Source organism: Oryctolagus cuniculus, chromosome 6, assembly GCF_051225735.1.
Source record: "Oryctolagus cuniculus isolate XC-2025 breed Fujian yellow rabbit chromosome 6, ASM5122573v1, whole genome shotgun sequence".
NCBI classification, from domain to species: domain Eukaryota; kingdom Metazoa; phylum Chordata; class Mammalia; order Lagomorpha; family Leporidae; genus Oryctolagus; species Oryctolagus cuniculus.
In genome coordinates, this window is record NC_142872.1 from 34,252,856 (window position 1) to 34,280,327 (window position 27,472).

At 40.0% G+C, this 27,472-nt stretch overlaps 1 long non-coding RNA gene across 32 annotated transcripts in view; it reads right to left on the minus strand.

Annotated features, from left to right (window-relative positions):
• LOC149126097 (uncharacterized) overlaps positions 1 to 27,472 on the minus strand; it is a 434,465-nt gene that overhangs the window by 258,374 nt on the left and 148,619 nt on the right. For 2 of the 32 annotated variants that reach the window (XR_016236305.1, XR_016236312.1), the window contains one exon: positions 19,284 to 19,493. The exons of the other annotated variants lie outside the window; for them this stretch is intronic. This is a non-coding gene — a long non-coding RNA (uncharacterized LOC149126097). Of the gene's footprint in view, positions 1 to 19,283; positions 19,494 to 27,472 lie in introns of those variants that run through there. 32 annotated transcript variants of the gene reach the window in all.

Below are 27,472 nucleotides of genomic sequence, written 5' to 3' on the forward strand. Positions count from 1 at the left end.
GGAAGAGCTACCATATGATCTTCCAATCCCACTCCTGTATATTAATTAAGAAGGGCTGAAAAGTGAATCACATTCATTGCAATTCTATTCACAATACCCAAGACGTGTCCCTCAGTAGAAGAATGGATAAAGGAAGTATTGTAAATACACACATACACTTATATATGTGTGTGCCTGTGTGTATATTTACACATACCTGCATGTATAACTCAGCCTTAAGAAAAGTAAACCCTGCAATATGCAACAATGGATATACTTTGAAGACAGTATGCTTGGGGCTGGGAAAAGAAGGAAATGGGAAGTTGCTAATGGATTTCTAGAAATCTGTTATACAACACTGAACCAATAACAGTACTGTGTTCCAAACTTTATATGTTATTAAAAGCATAGAGATCATATTCTTACTAGAATTTTAAAAAAACGTGGATGTTGTGACATGACTACAAGTCCTCACCTGGCCTGGCCCTTTCCTCTATCACCTAAAGTACTGAGTGCCCTCTCACTCACCCTGCTTGTCACAGTGCCTTGTTTCTGGTCCCACAGGATTCCAAGTTTATTCCCATTTCAGAGTTTCTGCACTTTCTATCAACTACGTTGCATAAAAAGCCTTGTTTCTGGTCCCACAGGATTCCAAGTTTATTCCCATTTCAGAGTTTCTGCACTTTCTATCAACTACGTTGCATAAAAAGCCAGCCCCACACATACATACCACAACACACCTCTTGAATTTCTGTCTGCATGAGTCTATAAGTCAGCTGTGACTTTGCAAGGCCCAGCTTTTTTTCAAGCAGTCAGAGTAGGCATGAATTTTTTACTATAATTTTGTAATATGTTTTCAAGTTAGGTGGTATGATGGCTCCAGATTTGTTATTTTTTTTCTCAAAATTTCTCTGGCTATTCAGGATCTTTTGTGTTTCCATACAAATTTAAGGACTGTTGTTCTTTTATATGAAGAATCCCATTGGAATTTTGATAGTAATTGGATTGAGACTGTAGACTGCTTGGTAGTATGGACATTTTAACAATAATCATTCTTTCAAAATCCATGAACATAGGATTTCCATTGTGTGTGTGTCTTCTCCCACTTCAGTCATCAGTGTTTTATGGTTTTCATTGTATTTTTCACTTCTTAGGTCTTTTTTTCTTCTTGTAGTTATTGGAAATAGTATTGCCTCCTTGATTTCTTTTTCAGGTGGTTCACTATTGGTATACAGAAACACTACTGATTTTTTTTCTGCATTGACATTCTATCCTGTCACTTTACTGAATTTGTTTATACATTTTATGAGGGAGTTATTAGGTTTTTCTTCTTAAGATAATGTCATCTGCAAACAGGAACAATTTCACTTCCTCCTTTTCAATTTGAGCACTCCTCATTTGTGTTGCCCAATTGATCTGAGTAGGATGTCCTGTGCTGAAAGACGCAATGATCTCTATTTTACTGGATTCCTTTCCCACTACACACTGCTTCATGCATAATATTGCCTCCAAATTAATCTTACTTGATATGATCAAACTTTTCCTTTAGATCCTAACAAAATTCAATTTTGGGGGACATGCCATCTCACTGAGACCTTGTTTTGCTTTTTAGAACATTCTGTGCCCATTATTTCTTAGCCTGCTTGCTCAAAAAACTGTATTATAAATTGTTTCTATGAGGTAGGTAAAAAATGAACTTAACAGGCCCATTTTGGTAGAAGTATAAATTAAGCAAAGGACAAGAATGCACTCTATAGTCAATTCTCCTAGTCAACATATAGCTAATTTTCTTATTTTAAAACTTACCTCCCATTAATATTGGCTTTATTTTATCATCAATCTTCGTATTTATACAAAGATGACCAAAACTTAGTTTATTAATGCCAGAGTATAAAAAGAGTCACTTATTATTTATAGACAGTTTAAGTCTAGGTATTTTCCTAAGAGGCATTAAACATTTCCACCCAAGTTTAAAATGCATATCATTTTGGTTATGAAAAGCTCTTCCTAGGACTCAACGCTACAGCTACTCTTGCACAAATAGATATAAATAGATATAGATGCTACACAGAAACATACATATGATATATTGACATTTTCAGTACTGTTTGAAATAAAAATAAACAAATGGGCATAAACGTGTATATTCTTAGAAAAAATTTAGAAGGCTGCACAAAATGTATTCAGAATGCTTGAAGGAGGCAAGAGAGCCAACCAAAATGAGAAGAAGGAGAAATACTTCATGTCTCTCTCTCTTTTGCCTCTTAAATAAAGTAAATAAATATCTTACATGAGGATTGCTGTGTCCAAGTCAAACACTAGAATTCAGTTTTTTAATTAAGATGGGCCATGCAAGAGATAATAGATGACCACCCTTTTTCTATCCTGCACTGGAAAAATTAAGTGCATGTCACAGGAAAATTGGCTCTGAATATCTCTGATATGAGCTGACAACTCCAACAGCAATGGCCATGTGTTGAATACATCCTCTGAGCCAGTCATTATACTTAGCATGCCACGCACACCTTCTCCTCAAAACCTCACAACAGACTTACCATGCTGATCATGAGATTAAGTACTCATACTACAGTTTACAAGTGGCAGAGCCATGAATAAAACGGCATCAGCCTGCTTTCCCATCTCTTGCTCTCAACAAACTGTACGACAAGATGCTTTTATTTTTGCCTTGGCATTCTAGCTGGCTTTTCAGAGAGCCAGGGTCACCCAGGTTGCCCTGCACAATGGCAGAAAAGTTCACGTGTCTGAACACCCATTATCCAGGCAGCTCCAGCAAAGGGTCAGGGCAGGGGCCACTGTGTCCTTCCATTTTGCAATCTCTGAAAAAGGAGCTCTGCCAGGACCCTAAGTAATAACGACTTACAAAGTGCACAGTCATCATTGTGCTCGTCATTTCCCCAGCGACACTGGTGTTCCTGGGCTCTCAGAACAGAAAAACCCAACTTTTGCTTCTCTGCATCCCCCTTTATTTTATCCTTGAAAACCAAATAGCACTGCAAAGAAGATACTGCTTCCTTCCTTTTACTGTTGAGGAAATGGAGGTTATCACACATCAAGCATCTTGTCCAACATGACTCAACCAACTCACTCAGCTTCTCAGAATTTTCATTTCTTCACTGCTAATTTTGAGATATGAAAATCCAACCCTTGGTGTGATTGAGATCATGCTTGTAAAGTTCAGGGCCCAAAGTGGGTGCTCAGTAAAATGCATCTGCTCTCATAGTTCAGTAACTGTATCACACGGTGTAAAGCCATATATGACTTTCACAACTCTGCACCAACTACATATCTCCTCTAAACATCATTTGTCCATTAAAGAAATTATCACCCAACTCACATGGTTATTTTCAATGGAATAAAAACTCTACATAAAATAGCTATACTATCACCAGCTCACACTCAAAACTCAATAAATAATAATCTCCTTTAAAAAGAATGCTTTTGACATGTGTCCATCTGTATAACCCCATGAACTTGATCTGCCTGCCATGCATGAAAGCATTATCCTTCCTCTCCTTGCCCTTCCCTCACTCTCCTTTCCCCCAGAATCCTTAAATACATTCCTGCAATATAAAATATTAAATGGAAATTTTTTCTCCCCTTGACATTGATTTTTAATAGAACCAGACAGCCTTATACTAGACTCCAGGTTTTTTCTCATCCCCCAAATCACAGAGGCCCTTCCCATGGCCTGCAGCAAGATGCCTCAGAGGAGGCTGCCTTTTGGCCTGGGTCTTATTCAGAAACACTGTCCATGCAATTCTTGGCTCTGGCCACATGCTTGATCGCTTTCCAGCATTACATGCGGTGTGAGAGGGAGGGAGAAAGAATCCCTCTCACCCATGGCTAAAAATAATTTCAAAAGGCTGGAGGCAATGCAGAGGTGCAGCCAGCTATTCCCTGGAACAGCTGATAAATCGACAGTCTACTGCAAGCCAATGCCACATATTTTCTTTTCTATCTTTTCGCTCCCTACCTATCGGATATTCTTTTTCTGGGCATGCTGAGGAAAGCCTCACAAATTAAACTAGGAACACTGTAGGTGGCCTGACATCTAATCTTTAGCCTGAGGTTATAGATGCCCTTTGTAAAGTCTTCTCTCTTGCTCAGTTCAAGCTTCTAACTTGATTAGAGGACATGTTCCCTTATACCCAGCCATCAGATGCCCAGTTTAGGAAGGAAGCTGCTCCACATGAAATATGCCAGATGGGTCAAGAGGCAAGATGCTTCACAGACACCTGGAATCAAGGCAAAGTAAGCAGGCTGGGGCATGTGGAGCATGATACAGGCTGGCGATAACACCAGGAGCCTGTAAACTCAAAGGCAATTTCAGCCCTGTGACCCTTGATTCAAAAGGGCAACTGCTGCAGCCTCTAACTGTGCTCCTGACAGTTCGTTTAGTGCAAGTTATCACTAACAGTAGCACATGTGCCCGTCTTCCTGAGAACACAGGAGCAGTTTCCCATCTGCTGTTTGTGTTGCAATCATCTTCATAAAAGGCACATGCACAGATCTAGCTGGGACCTAAAAATGCCAAAGAATCATTTTTTGTAATAAAAAAAAACACTCCCATTGCATGCTTATTAAGTGTCAGGCTTTATCTTTTCTGAACCTCACAGTACTATGTCAGCCCATTTTTTATGAAGTCATCTTCATTTTATTGGTGGGAACATCAACAAATGGAGGACTTCCCTTTAGCACCCTGTTCAAGATCACAGAGTGGTCAAGTGTAGTGGATCAGTGAGAAAAGTGTCTGTATGGAATAGAAAACCCAACAGAAGGTGGCTTTTACAACACGGAGTTATATTAGTGTGACGGCAGATAAGCAGCTATGGCCACTGGTTTAGTGGTTCAAGAATGTCCACAAAGTATTTCATGGATTCCAGTGGTCTCTCCCGCATAGTTCTGTATTCAAGGTGACTAAAAGGTATCAAGGAATAAAGCTATCCTCTCTGCACTTTCTATTAGGAAAATAATGTCTTTCAAGAATTCTGAAGACTCCTCTTCCCTCATAACATCTCCTAGGTCAGAAGTAAGTCTCAAGGCCACTTCCCAGCTCAAGGGAAACTGCAAACAAGTATTTAGCCTCTCCAGCCTCCATACTAGAAGTAAACGAGAGAGGGAGGTAGGGAGAGAGAGAAGGACGGAGAGAGAATGTTAATTTGGACCAGCATGGCAGTGGTGATGCAATTGATGAGAAATAAATGGCCTCAAAATATATTTGGTGATAAAAATCATCACGTGGATCTTGCTAATTGACTGAATAATGTGGGAGGTAAAGGAGGAGGGGCATCAAAAGTGAATCCCAGGTTTCTAACTGCGCCCTTACAAAGCACAGGAGACACAAAGAAGGAATAAATTTTGGAGATGGGAGGTCATGAGTACACAATGAAGTATTCATTGAGACATCTAAATGGAGATTCTATCAATTAAACACAAAAGTTGGAAGTCACAAAATCTGGATTTGAGACAGGGGAGATATATATGTGTGGTTATCAGTTGTTTCCACACCATCAGTATCCCTCACCTTCCTTTCCTGACATCTAGGCAGTCTTGCTGTCTCTGTGGCAGCAGTTCTCAGGTAGGTGGGATTTTGTTCCCTGGGAAATATTTGGCAATGCCACAAGATATTTTTAGTGTTGCAAATCGGGAAAAGGGTTGCTATTGGCATCTAGTGGGTTGAGATGACAGATTCTATTAAACATCTGACAAGGCACAGGACAATCCCCCACAACAAACATGCTTCCAGTCTGAACTGTCAGTAGTGATGAGGCCAAGAAATCTTGCTCCATGGTAAACTCATTCCTGATTTTAACATGCCTCTGGCCACAAGGTCTCTGTGCCTGATGTTTGTGGATCCCTTAACTCCCCCACACCTCTGATATTCCTACCACCTTAAAACTGTCATGCCATCTCTCTATGATGGTTTTCCAGAGCCAGATCTTAGCACAAAGACTTATCTGGTGATGCCACATGAAGACAAGCACTCCTGTGACTTATTTTGACTAAAACTATTGCCTGTTGTCATCCTCAGAACCGTGAATCTGACTTGGCTTGAAGTTTATGATTTAAGAATCTCCTGAATTGAAGAGGCAACCAACAGACTGGTAAAAAATATTTGCAAACTACACAACAGATAAAGGATTAATAACCAGAATCTACAAAGATATCAAGAAACTCCACACAAACAAAACAAACAACCCACTTAAGAGCTGGCCCAAGGACCTCAATAGACATTTTTCAAAAGAGGAAATCCAAATGGCCAACAGACACATGAAAAAATGTACAGGATCACTAGCCATCAGGGAAACACAAATCAAAACCACAATGAGGTTTCACCTCACCCCGGTAAGAATGGCTCACATACAGAAATCTACCAACAACAGATGCTGGCAAGGATGTGGGGGAAAGGGATACTAACCCACTGCTGGTAGGAATGCAAACTGGTAAAGCCACTATGGAATTCAGTCTGGAGATTCCTCAGAAACATGAATATAACCTACCATACAACCCAGCCATCCCATTCTTGGGCATTTACCCAAAGGAAATTAAATTGACAAATAAAAGAGCTGTCTGCACCTCAATGTTTATTGCAGCTCAATTCACAATAGCTAAGACCTGGAATCAACCTAAATGCCCATCAACAGTAGACTGGATAAGGAAATTATGGGATATGTACTCTATAGAATACTATACAGTAGTAAAAACAATGAAATCTGGGCATTTGCAACAAAATGGAGGAATCTGGAAAACATCATGCTGAGTGAAATAAGCCAGTCCCAAAGGGACAAATATCATATCTCCCTGATCAGTGACAAGTAACCGAGCACCTAAAAGGAAACCCGTTGAAGTGAAATGGACACTATGAGAAACAGTGACTTGATCAGCCCTTGTCCTGACTGTTGATGTACAACTTAATACTTTATCCATTTTAGTATTTTTTGTGCTACTTAATACTATTGGTTGAACTCTTTAATTAACACACAATTACTCTTGGGTTTTTAAATTTAACTGAAAAGTGATCCCTGTTAAATGTAAGAGTGGGAATAATAGAGGGAGAAGATACACAGTTTGGCACATGCTCAAGCTGACTTGCCCCAAATGGCAGAGTTAGAAACATGCCAGGGGATTCCATTTCAATCCCATCAAGGTGGCATGTACCAATGCCACCTCAGTATTCTAAGTGATCAGTTTCTGTTCACAGTTGATCATAAGGATAGGTCTAAGAGTCAAAGGGATCACATAAACAAGACTAGTGTCTGCTAATACTAACTGACAGAATAAAAAGGGAGAGAATGATCCAACATGGGAAGCAGGATACACAGCAGAATCATAGAATGACAGATGTCCTAAAAAGCACTCTGGCCTCAGAATCAGCCCTTAAGGCATTCCAATCTGGCTGAAGAGCCCATGAGAGTATTTCAGGCATGGAAAGCCAAGACACTTTGGCAAAAAAGAAAAAAAAAACCTAAATGAAAGGTCTCTGCAAGTGATATCCCAGTGGAAAGAATGGGCCATCAAAGAAGGAGGTACCTTTCTCTGAAGGGAGGAGAGAACTTCCACTTTCACTATGACCTTATCTAAATAAGATCAGAGTTGGTGAACTCACAATGCTTCCATAGCCTTGGCAACACATGACTAGAGCCTAGGGAGATTTCTGATGCCATAAACAAGAGTGTCAAATTGTTAAGTCAACAACAGGAATCACTGTGCACTTTCTCCCCATGTGAGATCTCTGTCCTTAATGTGTTGTACTATGTGAATTAACAGTATAACTAGTACTCAAATGGTACTTTGTGTTTCTGTGTGGGTGCAAGCTGTTTAAATCTTTACTTGGTATATACTAAATTGATCTTCTGCATATAAAGATAATTGAAAATGAATTTTGATGTGAATGGGGTGGGAGAGGGAGCAGGAGATGGGAGGGTTTCAGGTGGGAAGGAAGTTACGGGGGAGAACAAGCCACTGTAATCCAAAAGCTGTACTTTGGAAATTTATATTTAATAAATAAAAGTTAAAGAAAAAAGAATCTCCTGCACATTGGGACCTTAGAAAAATATTCTTCTCATAAATGAATTCAATCACTACTCATCACACACAGAATTCAAGACACATCTTGATCATGCTGAATCAATATTTAGGACATGTAAAAAATACTGCTAATTTACAATGTAGAAATTAAGACACCACTTGGGACTCCACATACTAGAGTCCCTGCATTTAAGTGCCAGCTTCATTCCTGTTTCCAACTCCCTGATAATTCGCGCTCTGGGAGGCAATAATTAACAGCTCAAATACTGGGGTCCCTGACATACATGTGAGAGACCTGGATTGAGTTCCTGGCTCCTAGCTCTCAAATCCCAAGTTCAGTCTGGCTCAGCCCAGCTGCTGTGAGCATGTGGAAAATGAATCAGAGGGTAGAAGTTTCTCTCTCTCAAATACATTAAATAAACAAAAATTTTAAAAACAGATTTTCTACCTTACACACAAAGTTTTATTCTAAGAAGTAGCCTAGGTTAAAAGTATAAACATTTGGCCAGCACCATGGTGTAGTAGGTTAATCCTCCACCTGCAGTGGCACTGGTTCTGATCCTGGCTGGTTCTCTTCCCGTCCAGCACTCTGGTATGGCCTGGGAAAGCAGTGGAAGATGGATCAAGCACTTGGGCCCCTGTACCCATGGGGAAGACCTGGTAGAATCTCCTCGCTTAGGATTGGCCCAGCTTTGGCCATTGTGGCCATTTGGGCAGTGAACTAGTGGATGGAGCAGCTTTCTCTCTGTCTCTCCCTCTCACTGTATGTGGCTCTACCTCTCAAATAAATAAAAAAATAAGATCTTGAAAAATAAATAAGTATAGGTAAATTACTGAGGCTGAATGTGCAGTTTGAAACCTCAGCATGTGTGAGATACACCCCTGTGTTGTTGCAGTTGATGTTAAGAACAGTCACTGCTTTATTTCCCCCAAGGTCAACCTTCTTATACTCTCCTGGGCATCCTCCTGACAATCGTTAACACTCTGAATTGCTAATGTTGTGAATCCATACAGTTGTATCCAGTGCGGCTTTATTAACCACATTCATTTCACAGACACAGTCAGGAATGTTGTGAATCTGTACAGTTGCATCCAGTGCGGCTTTATTAACCACATTCATTTCATAGACACAGTCAGGATTGTTGTGAATCCATACAGTTGCATCCAGTGAGGCTTTATTAACCACATTCATTTCACAGACACAGTCAGGATAAACCAATTGAGTAGGAACTCTATTTTTTTTTTACCATGAATCGAATACAGCCTGTGTATGATTCTTAAGGACTTATTAAAAAGCTCAAATTCATGTCTGAAATCATGGACTCTGATTCAATGACGTGGAGACCAGCAGATCATTAAAATTAATTGAAAGTGCTGAACCATTTCAAGATTGATTTATTTTTATTACAAGAAATTAAACAAAATGTGAGGTGCGAGGTTAGCCTCTCCTTAAGAATTAGTCTAAAATTATAATAGAAATGTCTCCAATGAAATTATTGCAAAACTCATTAAGATATATATTAAGTTTCCAAATCACACTTATGTTCTCTGTTATTTAAATGCTGAGCTACTCTCATTTAGAGAAAACTTGGATCTCAACAGTGAGCAAGTGGCCAGGATTCCAATCAATTTGAGCACTTGCTAAGAGCCTGGAATATCTCACCTGTGCAAAACCAGCCAGAGCCATATGCTACAACATGTTTCAGTCAACACTAGATGACACCTACGATGATATAGCAGAGAGCCTGAGTGTGCAGTAGGCTATGGCGTTAACTTTGTGGGACTACAGTCATCACATAATGGTGAAAGCACTTCAAAGTATATTTCTTACAATGTGTCCCCACCAGTAAGTGACAAACTAAGTGAGTTTATTTTTCTTTTAGGAGCAGAAAATATCTAAAAAGGAAAAATATTTTTCCCAAATGAATTCTATCCTATTTTATTGTGTATTACATTTTTTGATTGTTCCTGGCTCCTGAGACAAAAACTTTAAGAGGGCATTTGTGGCATAGCCTACTCAGCAAAAAAGTAATTTCCTCTGAGCTGCCCAACGTGATTTCAAAAGCAGCCAGTCCTTCCTTTGTCTTCTGAACTGACAGTGACAGCACGAAAGAGAAGAAATATTCTGTCTACATGAGAAGCCTTTAAAAAGTTAATAGAAAACAGAATTAAAAGACAGGTTTATTTTGGTGGAAAGAACATTTTGAAATCCATGCACATGAGGAATTGTCAGAATTAAAATCTCAAATAGAATAGGATTACCTGTTTCATATTTTATTTTTCCCAGGAAACCCAGAACATAGTATATGGTGAATGAATCAGGAAAAGTAAAGTTTCTATTCTACTGTCTATTAATATTGGCCACATCCTTATTTATTAATTTGTTTCTTTCCTGAGTATATGTAAGTGAACAGAGCTTGCATTAAAAGTGTTCCCATTTCATGGTCAGCCAAGAGTCTACCCAGATATTTCCCACAGGGCACAATTAGCTATTGTGAGTGTAGATTCAAAGCCAACAGGGAGATTTAGACAAATCTGAAGTCTTCATGGATAAGGACAGCATTTAATTCACAGAAATTTAAGATGAGGAATGTCATTTGGAAAATCCCAGGCCAGAGAGAAGTAAGAATTGCTGGCTGCTAAGATTCTAGTCATTCTTTTGTGGCATGTTTAAATGTTCCAACCATTTATTTATAATTAGGCACAATGGGTAGCTAACCTCTATGCTTGCCCAGCAATTCAGTAGAAGATTTGCACAGTCTACTGCAAAGTCTTAGCTGCTGCCTGTTACACGGTTACTTTACATGGGGGCAACAAGATCAGATTTCCACAGGTCCAATAACTGCCCAAGTGTGGCTGGTGCAGGAGGGAGGACTTTAGCGAAAGCAAAAAAGTTCCCTGGGGTGGACCTCCGCCATGCAAAAACTGGGGGCTTGATGTGGTTGGAAAATATCCCCATTTTCTCAAATAAGACCCTTTTAAAATCATTAGACAGGCTTTCTACATTTATATCATTGCATAGATACAGATGTATCCAAATATCCACCTAGGATGGATATACTCAAAGACCAGCAGTTTACCAGTTCTGCCCTATAATCCCTGCCTTTGTTTGAACAGCAAGTTGGCCTTTGGCTGTGATGTGAAATGCCTAAGGTAGACCCAGATACCATGCAGAGCAGAGAACTAGTCATAGGCAGGTATCTTCTTAGCCCAAAGTTCACAGAAAACTGCTTTACTCCTGCATTATCAACAACTTAGCAGTCTTCCTTCTCTTTCTGAAACCCAGTTGGTGACAAATGCAATCTTAATTTACCATATGGACAGGAGCACTAGTGCCAGCTCATATTTGACCACACAAAGATGCCCTGCTGGAGAAACTTTCAACCACATTCAATTTATTCTCCTTCCAATACGGCTTGTCTCTCCACCAGGGGAAGAAAATTGCCATGCTGCTTTTCATTTATTTTATTCATTCATATGTGTTGGGACATTTAAAAACTGTAAAAAAAATATGGACAGAATAAGGCATGTACCAACCACCAAAAAATAACAAGTGGTAAAATGTTACCATATTTGCTCCAAGTCTTTTATCTAAATTAGTGAAAGAAAATTATTACACATGAAGGTAAAATGTCTTTCTCCTAATTCCCAGTTTCTTCACCTTCCCCTCTCCTCAATTCCATGTCTTTGAACTGTATATACCCACTTCCTTTTACATTTTTACATATATATATATATTTATCTATGCATCAAACAGCAGTTACATTATGGTAGGGGCTTTTGTGTGCATGTACCATTTTGCAATTGGTTTTTCACTCATCCAAATTTTATACACTGCTAAAGGGACACAGTCTCTCTCTCTCTCTCTCCCTCCCTCCCTCCCTTCCTCCTTACCTCCTTCCCTCACACACACACACACCCCACATAAAGAATGAGAAATAGCACAGAAACAAAGAATTCATTCCTTTTAACTTATGTATACTATAACATAATACAAATATATCTCATTTTTTCCTCTCCCAAATGATTAAAAGCATGCCAAAATATGATGAACTGTTCCCCAAAAATTATTACTCAGAGAAAGAATAATTAGGCATGACACTTTTCAAAGTCTTTCATGTCACTGTACAATCTGAGAAAGATGGATTATCCATACCACTTTAAGCAATGTTAGCTTTGAAAGAAAGCAAGGAGCTGGAGGAGGAGAAGGGAGGGTAGAAAGAGAAGGAGAAAAAGGAAGAAAATGAGAGAAAAGGAAGACAGAGAAAGAGAAAGGGGGGGGAAGGAGGTAGCAAAGAGGAAGGGAAGAAGAGGGAGGGAGGGAAGAAAGAAATGTAAAGACAGGCAGGTAATTATTTATGCATGCAAGACATCATAATTGCAAGTGCTATGTGCCATTATTGATAAGTGTTTTCAGTATCAATTCAGAACAAGGTAGTCATTGGTTACAATGTGGTGAGCAAATATATAATACAATGAACAAATAAGCTGACTCTTTTTGTTAATGCACACAGATCCTGTGGTTGGGCTAGGATTTGCAGAGAAAGCTTCACAGACTGATTCATAAAATACTGAGTATGACATGCCCTGAGATACCACTTATGTCACTCAGAAAATGATGTTTCTCAGATGAGAAATGTTGTCAAAGGCATACAGGAAAAATTTAAGTCAAATTATTTTCTGAAATATGCATTTAGAGAAAAAGAATAATACTCCTAAGCTATTATTTTATGTAATATGTGACTTTCATAAATAGGTTCAACATTAATTCTTGACTCTTATATCCATAAGAATTTCAATCAGTTCAGCCCCAAACCTTTTTTAGTTATCTTTTTAGAAAAGGACAGAAACCAGCGCTGAGGCATAACTGGTAAAGCCATCACCTGCAGTGTAGGCATCCCATATGGGTGTGGGTCTGAGTCCCACCTGCTTCACTTCCGATCCACTTCCCTGCTGATATGCCTGGGAAAGCAGCAGAGGATGGCTCAAATCCTTGGGCCCTTGCACCTACTCTAGAGACTTGGAAAAAGTTCCTAGCTCCTGGCTTCTGATGGGCTCAGCTCCAGCCGTTATGGCCATTTAGGAAGTAAATCAACATAATGAGGACTTTCCTCTCTTTCTCTCTCTCTCTCTCTCTCTCTCTCTCTCTGCCTCTCTGCCTCTCTTCCTCTCTTCCTCTCTGTAACTGTCTTCCAAATAAATAAACAAATCTTTTAAAAATCAAATAAAAAATGAGAGGTATATATTGGTCAATTTAGATTTCCTGAAAAAATGGCCAAACTGAAGGGCTTAAGCCACAGATACTCACTTCTCACAAGTCTAGAGGCTGAAAATCTAAGGTCAAGGTGTTAGCAAGAGAGGTCTCATCCTGAAGCCTGTTCTCCTGGCCTGTGGATGACCAGCTTCTCCTTGTGTGCTCACACGGTGACCTCTTCTTTGTGAATGGAGGGGAGCAGTGAGGGAGAGCAAACTCTATCAGATCAGAGCCCCTCCCTTATGACCTCATTTAACCTTAAACACTTCCATAAAGGCCCCATCTCCACATATAGTGACGCCTGGGGGTTGGGCTTCAATAAAAAATTCCAGGAGAACATAAATATCAGTCCATAACAGGATGCCACTGCATATTTAGAGTTGCTCTAGGCATATGATAAATTGTTCTTATCTTTTTGTTACAAAACAGGTTGAAACATCCTCGAACTACATTCCTCCTGCAAACGGCCACTAACAAAAATTTTTCTGGTTTACATGCCTACAAGGAGAATTCAAATATTACTCTCTTCCCCTGAAATGTCTTTTAAAAATCTCTGTGCTGATTCTCAAAGGACTGTGTGTTTTCCAGGGGCCAGAGAACCACCAAGAAAAAGGCTGAACTCCCAGGCCAGCTCCTCTCCGAAGCTGCTCTGAAATCAGAGCCCTCGGACGCACAGCATTCTGGACTATGTGAGAGTCTCCTCCCTGCCTGGCTCCTGCCCTCACCGTTTGTGAGCTAGGGACCCTGTGGAGTCTCAGTCTCGACGTGGCATTAGAAGACTGGGTCACAGGTCAGCCACAAGAGATTCAGCCACTTACTTTCAGCCCATCTCCATGGGGCAGGCATCCCTTTTCATTAGTAAAGAGCGCAGGTCCCCGAAAAAGACTCTGTTCCTCGCCTCTGGACCTGCCAGCCAGAGCACCGGGTCTTAGCCATTTTCAGAACACAGATGGGTCTTCAGAGAAAAAGAAGCTTAGACGAAGACAAACTCACTTCATTAAGCTACAGAGTGAAGCTAACTGGGGATCTGAGAAAGAAGTGATGCCCTTAGCAATCAGAGAAGCAGCAGAACCAGAAATAAAGCAAATAGAAAATGTAGCTCCACTCTCTATATGATAAGTAATTCCTTAAGTTTGTCCCTTGCAAATATTCAGGCTCAGAAGCTGACGTATCCGGAATCCCAGGACTGTCACTTAAGGCAATGAAGAGTGCATAAATGCAGAAAACTATGTTCCCTCCAGAGAAAGCCCATATCCAATGTCCCTGGCCCAACCACCCTCACAGTATTATGGTCACAGAATCTGAGAAACAGTTCTACTTTTGAATAGCTGCGGTGTGGTACAAGTTACTTAGTCCTTGAGACTCAGTTTCCCCCTCTGCAAAATAGGAGAGGACTTTAAAGTGCATGAAAAGGGATGGACATTTGGCACAATGATTAACATGCTACTTGGGATGCCCACATTGCATATCAGAGTCCTTAGGTTCGAATCCTGCCTCTACTCCCCTTTACAGCATCCTGCTAATGAGCACACTGGAAAGCAGCAAGTGGTGGCTGAAGTAGTTGGTTCCCTGCCACTCATGTGGGAAATCTGGATGGAATTCTTGTCTCCTGGCTTCAGTCTGACCCAGCCCTGGCTGCTGTGGGCATTTGGGAAGTGAATTAGTGGATGGGAGATGATCTGTCTCTGTCTCTCTCTCCAGACCCCCATCAGCTTTTCAGATGCAGACTTTTTATAAAAGTCCATGAAAAGTGAGTCCTATGAAAAACTATGCAGAAATCTTAAGGTGTCTTTGCAGCAAGGTAAATTTTACTTTTAAATCCATTCTCCAATGAGCATTATGAAGTTTCTTCCTAGGAATAGTACCTATCTTGTGGGGTTACTTTGAGGACCAAATACCATATGCATGTGGAGCACCTAGTGTGGTCTCTGTTACTTAGAAAGTGTTGAATTCACATTAGCTACTGTGTAACCATAACCCATACTAATGCTAATGTTATCTCTGACATCACTCCAAATGTTAATGATGCCAGATGCTGACATTTATTCTATACCAATGGGCTAAGCCACCTCATTCAACCTTCACAATCAAGATGTGTTAATTCATGTTCATTTTGCAAATGAGGAAACTGAGACCCAGTACTTCAGTAACTTGGCCAAGGTAAGTGAGTGAATGGTAGAAATGGGACCAGAACTACGTGAGGCCAATTGCACAGTCCCTTTTCTCACCAACATGGACCACTCTGTGAAGCTTCTCCCATTACAGGTAAATTGTGATGAGAGCTAGCTCTAGGAGAAATTGAAACATATACATGCACCTGCATCTCAAAGGTGAGGAAAAATTAAAAGTCTGTCACAATATTGGGCTTTCACTTTATAAATAAGCTGCTGTTGAGGATTTTCCTCACCTGAAGTTTCTGGGTAGTTGATTCTCCTCATCTCTTCACCTCTCCTCTGCAGGTACCGGGAGAGTCACCATGAACTCCCTGGTTCTCAGACATGACTGTACAATCTCCAAATCAAGTCGGCCACTGCTGCATGTGACAGTTCTCTATTCTCTTTCTCTCTTGGGAAATCCACTACCTCCTCCCTCAGGCAAACATCAAGCTTTGATTCAAAGACTCAGAGAATTCAACTTGCTCACAATGATTGAAGGACAAGCACACAAATATTTTAAATACTAAAAAGCTATAAGGATCCAATGATCATTTATAATGAAGTTTGGAATGAATCTGGGGCTTGCATTAAAGGTGGGTATGTGTGCCATTCGAAAAGCTGACTTGAGGCTATAGAGAAGGCCCAACTCTGAAAAGAGTACACACTGAAGAAACTGGAGGCCTGCTCTGTTTTCTTGGTCTACTTCCTCTAACCATCCACTTGTAAACACCCACACTGTACAGGTGCTGGGAGTCAGGGGCATTAAAGCATAGTCCTTCTAAGCAATTTAACCCTTCCCGGTCAGCAAATACACTGCTATGCCAGAGGGAAGCGTGCAATGCCATGGCAGTAGTAAGCAACACTAGCTGCTGAGCTCTGCTCCCTGCTAGGCTCAATGTTTCCATACTTTCTTATTCAGTTCTGACAATGTGATAAGATGCTTGTAGAAATGGAAATAGAAACTTCGGTGAGATGACTAACTCAACACCACACATTTAAAAGTGGCAGAGATGGGATTTCAGTACAGATCAACCTGATTGTAGAAACCAACTTCTTGATGATTCTGTAATGCTATCAAGACAGCACAATGAAAGGAAACAAAACTGCAGTGAAGGGCCATCTTGGAGGTCTTCCTGGCAGAAGCAGATGCTGGGTCTGAAGTACACATGGTCCAGGGGAAAGGGTCATTTCCTGACCCTAAACCTGGAGAGGCTGGAGAGCAGGCTGGGCTGGGCCATGAGGAGGACGTGTGGTAGACTAAGCGAATGTGGCTTTGTGTGGAAAGCCACTGAGGAATTTCAAGCAGGGAACTTCTATGTCTGGGTTGCATTTTCATAAAGATTATTCTGGCTACTCAGAAGGAAATGAACAGGGGATCAGAAAACCAGATCATGCTAAGGATGGCAACTAGTATTCAATATGGCAATGACTGGAGAAGAGAGTGAGAGCCTCAGAGGCCAGGCAGGGTGGCACCATCATGCAAGAGGCAAAGGCAGAGTCAGGAAAAATTTCTTTCTTATAGGAAAAATAAAATCTCTGATTTGGAGGAGTATTTACTTTTTGGCAGGGCAATTTCTGTATAGAAATAGCTAACCAAAAGACAACTAAAATACCCTTCATTAATCACTCTTTCTCTATCAAGTAAATTACTTAATATTGAACAATGTCAAGGATAAAGAACTCCTAGGTTTATATGACAAATAATGTCAGAATAATACACAATATATAAGCTCCTTGCTTTAAAACAATCAACAGGTATTTTTGGAGAGAGAAAAGGCAATGCCTACAAAAGGATAGTACAAGCGATCCTCGTAATGGAACTAATTCTGTATATTTACTATGATAGTAATTCTAGAAACCCACAGAGGATTAAATCAAACAGAACTAAATTTGCATGTATACACACACAAAGAAAAGGAGATACCAACATCAAGAAGTGTATGGAAAATTTAATTAGAAAATAAGTTTATTTTGGTACAAAAAATTAAATCCATGTATAGTTTTTTCATAATGCCTTTTCCATGAACTTTTTGTTGACTCTTTCATAAATAGATACACATACACAAGTGAGTGCAAAGAAAACTTATGATGTCAGAATAAGATTGGTGCATTGTATCAATGTCAATTTCTCAGTTGTGATACTGTACTAAATTAATGCAAGATGTTACCAATAGGGAACCATAAGTGAAGGGTATGCAAGTTCTCTGTGTATTATTTCTTATAATTGCATATGAATCTACAACTATCTCGAAACAAAAATTTCTTCAAAAAACAAGATCTGTGTCAGTGCTTTTCAGTTTATTGTGTTATAAATCCTTTTTTGAATCTAGTGAAAAGTAGCGACTTCCTTCTTAGAAAAATGCACTCATAAAATTTTTATACAATTTCAGATGTTCATGAAACCCCTGAATTTCCCTTACTCTCTACCCTCTGCCATGATACAAATCCAGATGCACCTAGAAAGCTAATGCTTTTTTGTGGGGAGCAACCGAGACTAGACTAAATTACTGGAACTGCTAAGACTAATTCTATGCATCTGATCTCCCACAATATGGCACTGAGAAAGAGCAAACAACTTCCACACAGCTGCCTCACCAATTCAACTAACAAGCTACAGGAGCTGATCCTGCTCCTGATTGGAGGAGAGCAGCGTGCTCGGCGTGTGGGCAGCAGAGTTGGGATTGGTGGAAGAGGACTATAAAGGAGGAGAGAGACAACATGCACCAGGAACACCTGAGGAACATCTGAGCAGCCCCTGAGAGAGCCGGCCGGTGGTGTGCCGCTCCTCCGGGGAAGCGGGGAAAGCGGCGGGGGTGCTGCCCTCCGTGGACCGGGGTGTGTGTGTGTGTGTGTGTGTTGGCAGCAAACCCGGGAAGGGCTGGGCAAAGAGAACAGCACAGGGTCCGGTGTCGTTCCTCTGCGAGTGGGGGAGCGACACTTTGCCCTTTCAATGACTGGGTTATGATCACAGCTTTTACCCAACAGAAAGATTTCATTCAATTTCTACTCCCCATTTCCAGAACTTACCATTCACCTGCTGTTTAACTTCTCTGTGCCTCAATTTCCCAGTCACTGAAATGTAGTTCAGAATTTTACATACCTCATGGGGTTTCATAGAATTAGATGAGTTTATACAGCAAACCACTCAGAAGGGTACGTGATGCATAATAAGCACCCAGAAAGTTAACACCTACAAAGTTGTTGTGTACAATTTCTTTTATTATTTATTTATTTATTTATTTGACAGGTACAATTACAGACAGTGAGAGAGAGAGACAGAGATAAAGGTCTTCCTTCCACTGGTTCACTCCCTAAACGGCCGCAGTGGACGGAGCTGTGCCTATCCGAAGCCAGGAGCCAGGAGCTTCTTCCTGGCCTCCCACGTGGGCGCAGGGGCCCAAGAAACTGGGCCATCCTCCACTGCTTTCCCAGGCCACAGCAGAGAGCTAGATCAGAAGAGGAGCAGCCGGGACTAGAACCAGCACCCATATGGGATGCTGGCACCACAGGCAGAGGATTAACCTAGTGCACCAGGGTGCCGGCCCTGTCATGTACAATTTCTTACAATACCCAGCCCCATCTCACTCCATGATCCTGCTCCCATGCTCTGCTTTAACTATAATTCCTCCCACTTCATCTTCCTTTGTATACACTGTCCTCCCTACCAGCTACTGCCTTCTCACCTTCATTCAACTATGTTAACCCTTCAGTTCCAACCTCATCTCAAGGCAAGCATTAATTTCTCAGAGAATTCCTTCTCCCCATTGACATGGGGAAATGGTCTTTTCATAAGCTGTTATGAAGTTCAACACTTCATAGCGTTCATTTTTTTTAAAAAAATATTTATTTATTTGAAAGGTGGAGTTGCAGAGAGGTAGAGAGAAGAAGAGAAAGGTCTTCCATCTGCTGGTTCACTACCCAGATGGCTGCCACAGCTGGAGCTGCGCTGATCCGAAGCCAGGAGCCAGAAGCTTCCTCTGGGTATTCCCATGCAGGTAACAGGGGTCCAAGCACTTGGGCCATCTTCTACTGCTTTTCCAGTCCATAGCAGAGAGCTGTATCGGAAGTGGAGCAGATAGGACTCAAAGCAGCACACATATGGGATGCCAGCACTGCAGACCAGGGCTTTAACCCACTACGCCACAGTGCCAGCCCCCCAGGGTTTATCTTATATGTAGTTTTCTATACACCTCGAGAGCTGTGTGACTCACATATGCCTCTACAGTCTATTTTACACTCTATGAGATTTTTTTTAACTTTTATTTAATGAATATAAATTTCCAAAGTACGACTTATGGATTACAATGGCTTCCCCCCATACCGTCCCTCCCACCCACAACCCTCCCCTTTCCCACTCCCTCTCCCCTTCCATTCACATCAAGATTCATTTTCGATTATCTTAATATACAGAAGATCAGCTTAGTATACATTAAGGATTTCAACAGTTTGCTCCCACACAGAAACATAAAGTGAAAAATAATAGATGATTTTTTTTAAATGATGATGAAATCAGATCAGACCTATTGTCATGTTTAATCCCTCTATGAGATTTAAAACTAGATCTGACTTGCTCTCCAAGGCATCCTCAGTCCTTATCTCCTTCTACACTCATTAAAAACACTCAGCAGCTATTTGGTGAAAAACTAAATACATAAATGAACAAACTTGTAATGACAGAAGCTGATAGACATACTTTATAAAGAGGCTGTTCATCCAACAAAAGACAGATTTCTTTCCCATCATCAGTTCACAAGAGAGAGCACTTACACTCAAAGGGGTTTTATGTTCCGTCAAGTATTTCCATACCTCTCATCTCGAGTATTTCTCACAGAGATTCTAATGCACTTACTCTTTGTAAGGCACACTGGAATTCATGAGAAATAAAAAAGCTATAGACCATCAAAATGCCACCCTGCGCTGGCCCACACCACTTCATTCTAAACTACACACATACACTTAGGAGTGGAGAGGGTGTAGAGAGAGAGTCACCTAACATACAAGAGCGACTCAAAGAGAATATTAAGTTTCAAGATTCAGATGTTTAGCTCATCAGTGTTTATTCATCTTCTTACTATGCTGATTCTGAAGGAAGTAAATGGTATTTAATGAGAAAAAAAGAAGGAAGAAAAATAACGCTCACATCAGGCTCTACTCCATCCCCAAATATACCCCTAATCTTTCTAGACACTGTGCCTAACATCACCTTCAGTTTTTCCAGCTAAGACATATTAGCAGAAAAGTCCCACAGCTGGATTAATTAGATCAGTGGTGAAGTTTTCATTTGCCATGTGAGTTTAACAAATTAATCTGGCATATAATGAAATATTGTGAAACAGTTTCAGAATGGATATAGAACATACTGCCTTGTTCAATTACTGTCAAAATGCACATACAGGAAAAAATATGAAAATCTGAACATATAATTGCAGACTTAATTACTGCTCTGTGCTAACCAGAGGCAATCACACTGAATTTGTCAAAGCATTTAAAGTAGTTCTAAAGTCTCTCTTTAATTCCCAAGAAATAGGAACACATGACCAAATACTAAGCAGACAACTAACTCAGTCTTTATTTCACTTGGGCTGTTAACATGGCACAAAAATGAGCAGGCCAGGGTTTTCCAATTGGGAATCATCTCTTATAACTTACTGGTTTACCAAATACTTTAATGTACATAATTTCATATCAATTGCCTTGAGAATTCTGATTATGTGTGAAATTTAATAATCTTGTCAAGTGTCCTAAAAGATACACAATAATTTATTTGAGAGAGAGCTTCCATCTGCTGGTTCACTGCTGAAAAGCCTTCAGTGGCTATGGCCAGGCCAGGCTGAGGCAGCAGTCAGGAACTAAATGCAGGTGTCTCTCAAGGATGGCAGACACTCAGTTACTGATCCTTTACCTCGGCTTCCTTGGTCCATGCTAGCAGGAAGCTAGAAACAGAAACCTGGTACTGAACCCATGTACTCCAATATGGGATGAAGATGCCTTATCTGGCATCTTAACCATTACATCAAATATTTACCTCAACTCATTTATTTAATGAATACTGAATGAGTGACTACTACATCTCAAATATTGCTCTAAGCCCTAGGACACATTTATGATTAAGACAATGTCTGTGTTCTAAGAAGGCTGATTTATACCCATTATACTGATAGATATGAACGATACACACTTTAACAGGTTTCCTTTTTGGTGCTCAGTTAGTTGTCACCAATCAGGAAGAACATATGATATTTGTCCCTTTGGGACTGCCTTATTTCACTCAGCATGATGTTTTCCAGATTCCTCCATCTTGTTGCAAATGCCCGGATTTCATTGTTTTTTACTGCTGTATAGTATTCTATAGAGTACATATCCCATAATTTCTTTATCCAGTCTACTGTTGATAGGCATTTAGGTTGATTCCAGGTCTTAGCTATTGTGAACTGAGCTGCAATAAACATTAAGGTGAAGACCACTTTTTATTTGCCAATTTAATTTCCTTTGGATAAATTCCCAGGAGTGGGATGGCTGGGTTGAATGGTAGGGTTATCTTCAGGTTTCTGAGGAATCTTCATACAGACTACCATAGTGGCTTTACCAGTTTGCATTCCGACTTAATCAGCACTTGCCCTGACTGTTGAAGAACAACTTAATATGTTACCCTCTTAGTATTTTTTTGTTTGTTCTACTTAACACTACTGGTTGAATTCTGTAATTAATACACAGTTATTCTTAAGTGTTGAAACTTAAATGAAAAGTGATCCCTGTTAAATATAAGGGTGGGAATAAGAGAGGAAGAGATTTACTATTTGGGACATGCTCAAGCTGACTTGCTCCAAATGGTAGAGTTAGAAACGTGCCTGGGGATTCCATTTCAATCCCATCAAGGTGGCATGTACCAATGCACCTCACTAGTCCCAGTGATCAATTTCTGTTCACAATTGATCGTAATGATAGGTCTAAGAGTCAAAGGGATCACACAAACAAGACTAGTGTCTGCTAATACTAGCTGATAGAATAAAAAAGGGAGAGAACGATCCAACATGGGAAGCGAGATACACAGCAGACTCATAGAATGGCGGATGTCCTAAACAGCACTCTGGCCTCAGAATCAGCCCTTAAGGCATTCAGATCTGGCTGAAAAGCCCATGAGAGTATTTCAGGCATGGAAAGCCAAGACACTCTGGCAAAAAAAAAAAAAAAAAAAAAAAAAAAAGACTAAATGAAAGATCTCTGCGAGTGAGATCCCAGTGGAAAGAACAGGTCATCAAAGAAGGAGGTACCTTTCTCTGAAGGGAGGAGAGAACTTCTACCTTGACTATGACCTTGTCTAAATATGATCAGAGTCGGTGAACTCAAAAGGCTTCCATAGCCTTGGCAACTCATGACAAGAGCCTAGGGTGATTACTGATGCCATAAACAAGAGTGTCAAATTGTTAAGTCAACAACAGGGAGTCACTGTGTACTTACTCCTCATGTAGAATCTCTGTCCTTAATGTGCTGTACATTGTGATTTAATGCTATAACTAGTACTCAAACAATATTTTTCACTTTGTGTTTCTATGTGGGTGCAAACTGTTGAAATCTTTACTTAATATATACTAAACTGATCTTCTGTTTATACAGAGAATTGAAAATGAATCTTGATGTGAATGGAAGGGGAGAGGGAGCGGGAAAGGGGAGGGTTGCGGGTGGGAGGGAAGTTATGGGGGGGGGAGCCATTACAATGGATTACAATCCATAAGCTGTACTTTGGAAATTTATATTAAATAAAGTTAAAAAAATGAATGATACACACTGAGGCCAGTGCTATGGCACAATGGGTTAAACGGCAAATGGTGTTGCTGGCATCTCATATCAGAGCACTGGCTCAAGTCCCAACTCCTCTGCTTCCAATCCAGCTCCCTGCTAATGTGCCTGTGAACGCAGCAGCAGATGTCCCAGTCCTTGGGCTCTTGCCATCTATATGGGAGATCTAGATGGAGTTCAAGGCCCCTGGTTTCAGCCTGGCCCAATATTGGCTGCTGCAGCCATTTGGGGAGTAGATCAGCAGCTGGACGACCTATTTCCATCTTATTCTCACTCTCTGTCACTCTGCCTTTCAAATAAATAAATCTTAAATAAGTAAATGAATGATACACATTCATGAACTGTGAGAAATTACATCATGTTATAATACAGAAAATCTATTGACTTCAGATTGGGTATTGAACAGAGGACTCTGAGGAGACATCTGAGAATAAGCCCAGCAGTCTGCATTTGCAGGCATGAGAAATGTCTTATTTCATGTCTAATACTTTCTTAGTTCAACCATTTGTGTATGTTTTATGTCATAGAAAAAAATCAAATTCCTGAGGTGATCATTTATTTCAATGTTCTTCCTGCTCATACCTTAGCCAGAACAAGAGCTTTATGCCACAATAATCTACTTTACTAAAAATGATAATTCATACTGCATATTACTTTACTCTCTCAGAAACATTTCCATCCATGTTTACATTGATTTGGAGAAGGTGTTCTTTGTGTTGTAGCCAAGAAAACTGCCTTACCTCAGGACATAAAGCAGGTGAGTGACTTACAATCGACTATTGACCTTTCAGCATGAATAGTGAGACAACTCAATTCAATTTAGTTAGCATATTTTAAGCTATTTTGTTCATTGCCAGTTAAAACAGATTACTCAAGGTGAGAAAGATAAAACCTTTGACTTAACAGAGGTCCCAGTCCAATTGGGATAATATTTAAATAACTAATTACACACTCAGGAGAGAAGTATAATACCTCAGAGAATCAAGGGAGAAGTTTCACATGGGCAGTGTTTAACCTGTGCTTTGAAGGATGCATAGAGGTTTAACAAAGACAGCATTCTCTCATGATGAAAGGAGAGGCTGACCCAGAGGAAATGGGCCAAGCATGGAGAGACAGGAAGAACCATGATGAGATAAGAGGGCAGCAGTCACACTCCTGTCACTGAGATGGAGGATTAAGAACAAGGAGGAAGAGATGGGCAATGGCAATGAGTCTGGTAAAGACATCAGGAACCAGACTGTCAATGGCATTACTGAACAATAGGCTAAAGAAATTAAAACTTCTCCCTGATTGAAACACAGTTCACTGAAGAACTAAGAGATGGTGATAAATAATGCATTCAACAACTTCACAGAAGTCCTCTGGAGGTAGAACAGAGACACAGCTGAAGCCAGTCATGACTGGTACATGGGAGCAGTTTTAACATTTGTAATTGTCCAAGGAGAAACCCAGAAGTTCTGAACAGCAATACTGACAATTAAGAATGCAATTAACACTCCATCTTGGATGGAGAGATAATAGGAAGAGAAGAAACCAAATAAGAGACAAAAATGTGTGGGAAAGACAAACATATCATGGAAAAAAGCATGGATTTCAAAACCTCTGGCCCTCAAAGTTCTCTTTCAATTTTTTTTTCCAGAGAAATCGAGTAGCTCCACAAATGCCGAGTAACAAATGCAAAATTCAAGAAAGAAGAACAAGGAAGACAACATGACACCCCCAAAAGAACACAACAGCTCAACACTAGATTGTGAAGATGATGAGATTGATGAAATGCCAGAAATAGAATTCAAAATATTAATCATTTTCCCCACATCCTCGCCAGCATCTTTTGTTGGTAGATTTCTGAGTGTGAGCCATTCTAACCAGCGTGAGGTGAAACCTCATTGTGGTTTTGATCTGCATTTCCCTGGTGGCTAGTGATCCTGTACATTTTTTCATGTGTCTGTTGGCCATTTGGATTTCCTCTTTTGAAAAATGTCTATTGAGGTCCTTGGCCCATCTCTTAATGGGTTCTTTGTTTTGTTGTCATGGAGTTTCTTGATCTCTTTGTAAATTCTGGTTATTAATCCTTTATCTATTGCACAGTTTGCAAATATTTTTTCCCATTCTGTCGGTTGCCTCTTCACTTTCCTGTTTCTTTTGAAGTACAGAAACTTCTCAATCTGATGCAATCCCAATTGTTCATTTTGGCTTTGCCTGCCTGTGCTTCCAGAGTCTTTTCCAAGAAGTCTTTGCCTGTGCCTATATCTTGCAGGGTTTCTCCAATGTTCTCTAATAATTTGATGGTGGCGGGTTGTAAATTTAGGTCTTTAATCCATGTTGAGTGGATTTTTGTGTAAGGTGTAAGGTAGGGATCTTGCTTCGTGCTTCTGCACATGGAAATCCAGTTTTCCCAGAACCATTTGTTGAATAGACTGTCCTTGCTCCAGGAATTGGTTTTAGATTCTTGATCAAATATAAATTGGCTGTAGATGTTTGGATTGATTTCTGGTGTTTCTATTCTGTTCCATTGGTCTATCCATCTGTTTCTGTACCAGTACCATGCTGTTTTGATTACAACTGCCCTGTAGTATGTCCTGAAATCTGGTATTGTGATGCCTCCAGCTGTTTTTGTTGTACAAGATTGATTTAGCTATTGGAGGTCTCCTGTGTCTCCATATGAATTTCAGCATCATTTTTTCCAGATCTGAGAAGAAGGTCTTCGGTATCTTGATTGGTATCGCAATGAATCCATAAATTGCTTTTGGGAGAATGGACATTTTGATGATGTTGATTCTTCTAATCCATGAGCATGGAAGATTTTTCCACTTTTTGGTATCCTCTTCTATTTCTTTCTTTTTAAAATATTTTGTAATTCTCATCATAGAGATCTTTGACATCCTTGGTTAAGTTTATTCCAAGGTATTTAATTGATTTTGTGGCTATTGTGAATGGGATTGATCTTAGAAGTTCTTTCTCAGCCATGGCATTGCCTGTATATACAAAGGCTGTTGATTTTTGTGCATTGATTTTATATCCTGCTACTTTGCCAAACTCTTCTATGAGTTCTAATAGTCCGCTTTTGGTGAGAATGCAAACTGGTAAAGCCACTAGGGAAGTCAGTCTGGAGATTCCTCAGAAACATGAATATAACCTACCATACAACCCAGCCATCCCACTCCTGGGCATTTACCCAAAGGAAATTAAATTGGCAAACAAAAAAGCTGTCTGCACATTAACATTTAATGCAGGTCAATTCACAATAACTAAGACCTGGAATCAACCTAAATGCCCATCAAAAGTAGACTGGATAAATAAGTTATGGGACATGTACTCTATAGAATATAATACAGAAGTAAAAAAAAAAAAAGAAAAAAAAATGAAATCCAGTCATTTGCAACAAAATGGAGGAATCTGGAAAACATCATGCTGAGTGAAATAAGCCAGTCTCAAAGGGACAAACATCATATGTTCTCCCTGATCGGGGACAACAAACTGAGCACCAAAAAGGAAACCTGTTGAAGTGAAATGGACACTAGGAGAAACAGTGACTTGATCAGCCCTTGTCCTGACTGTTGATGTACAATGTAATACTTTATCCCTTTTAGTATTTTTTTTTGTTCTACTTAATACTATTGGTTGAAGTCTTTACTTAACACACAATTATTCTTAGGTGTTTAAATACTCAGGAAAGTGAAGAAACAACCAACAGAGTGGGAGAAATTATTTGCAAACTATAAAACTGATAAAGGATTAATAACCAGAATATATAAAGGATCAAGAAACTCCACAACAAAACAAAATACCCAGTGAAGAAATCAGCCAAGGACTTAAACATTTTTCAAAAGAGGAAATCCTAATGGCCAACAGACATATGAAAAAATTCTCAGGATCACTAGCCACCAGGGAAATGCAAATCAAAACCACAATGAGGTTTCACCTCACTCCAGTTAGAAGGGCTTTCATACAGAAATCAACAAACAACAAATGCTGGCAAGGATAGGGGAAAAGGTACCCTAATCTGTTGGTGGGAATGTAAACTGGTAAAACCACTACGTAAATTAGTTTAGAGATAGCTCAGAAATCTGAATATAGACCTACCATATGACCCAGCCATCCCACTCCTAGGAATTTACCTAAAGGAAATAAAATCAGCAAATAAGAGAGTTATCTGCACCTCCATGTTTATTGCAGCTCGGTTCACAATAGCTAAGACATGGAGTCAACCTAAATGCCTGTCAACTGAAGACTGGAT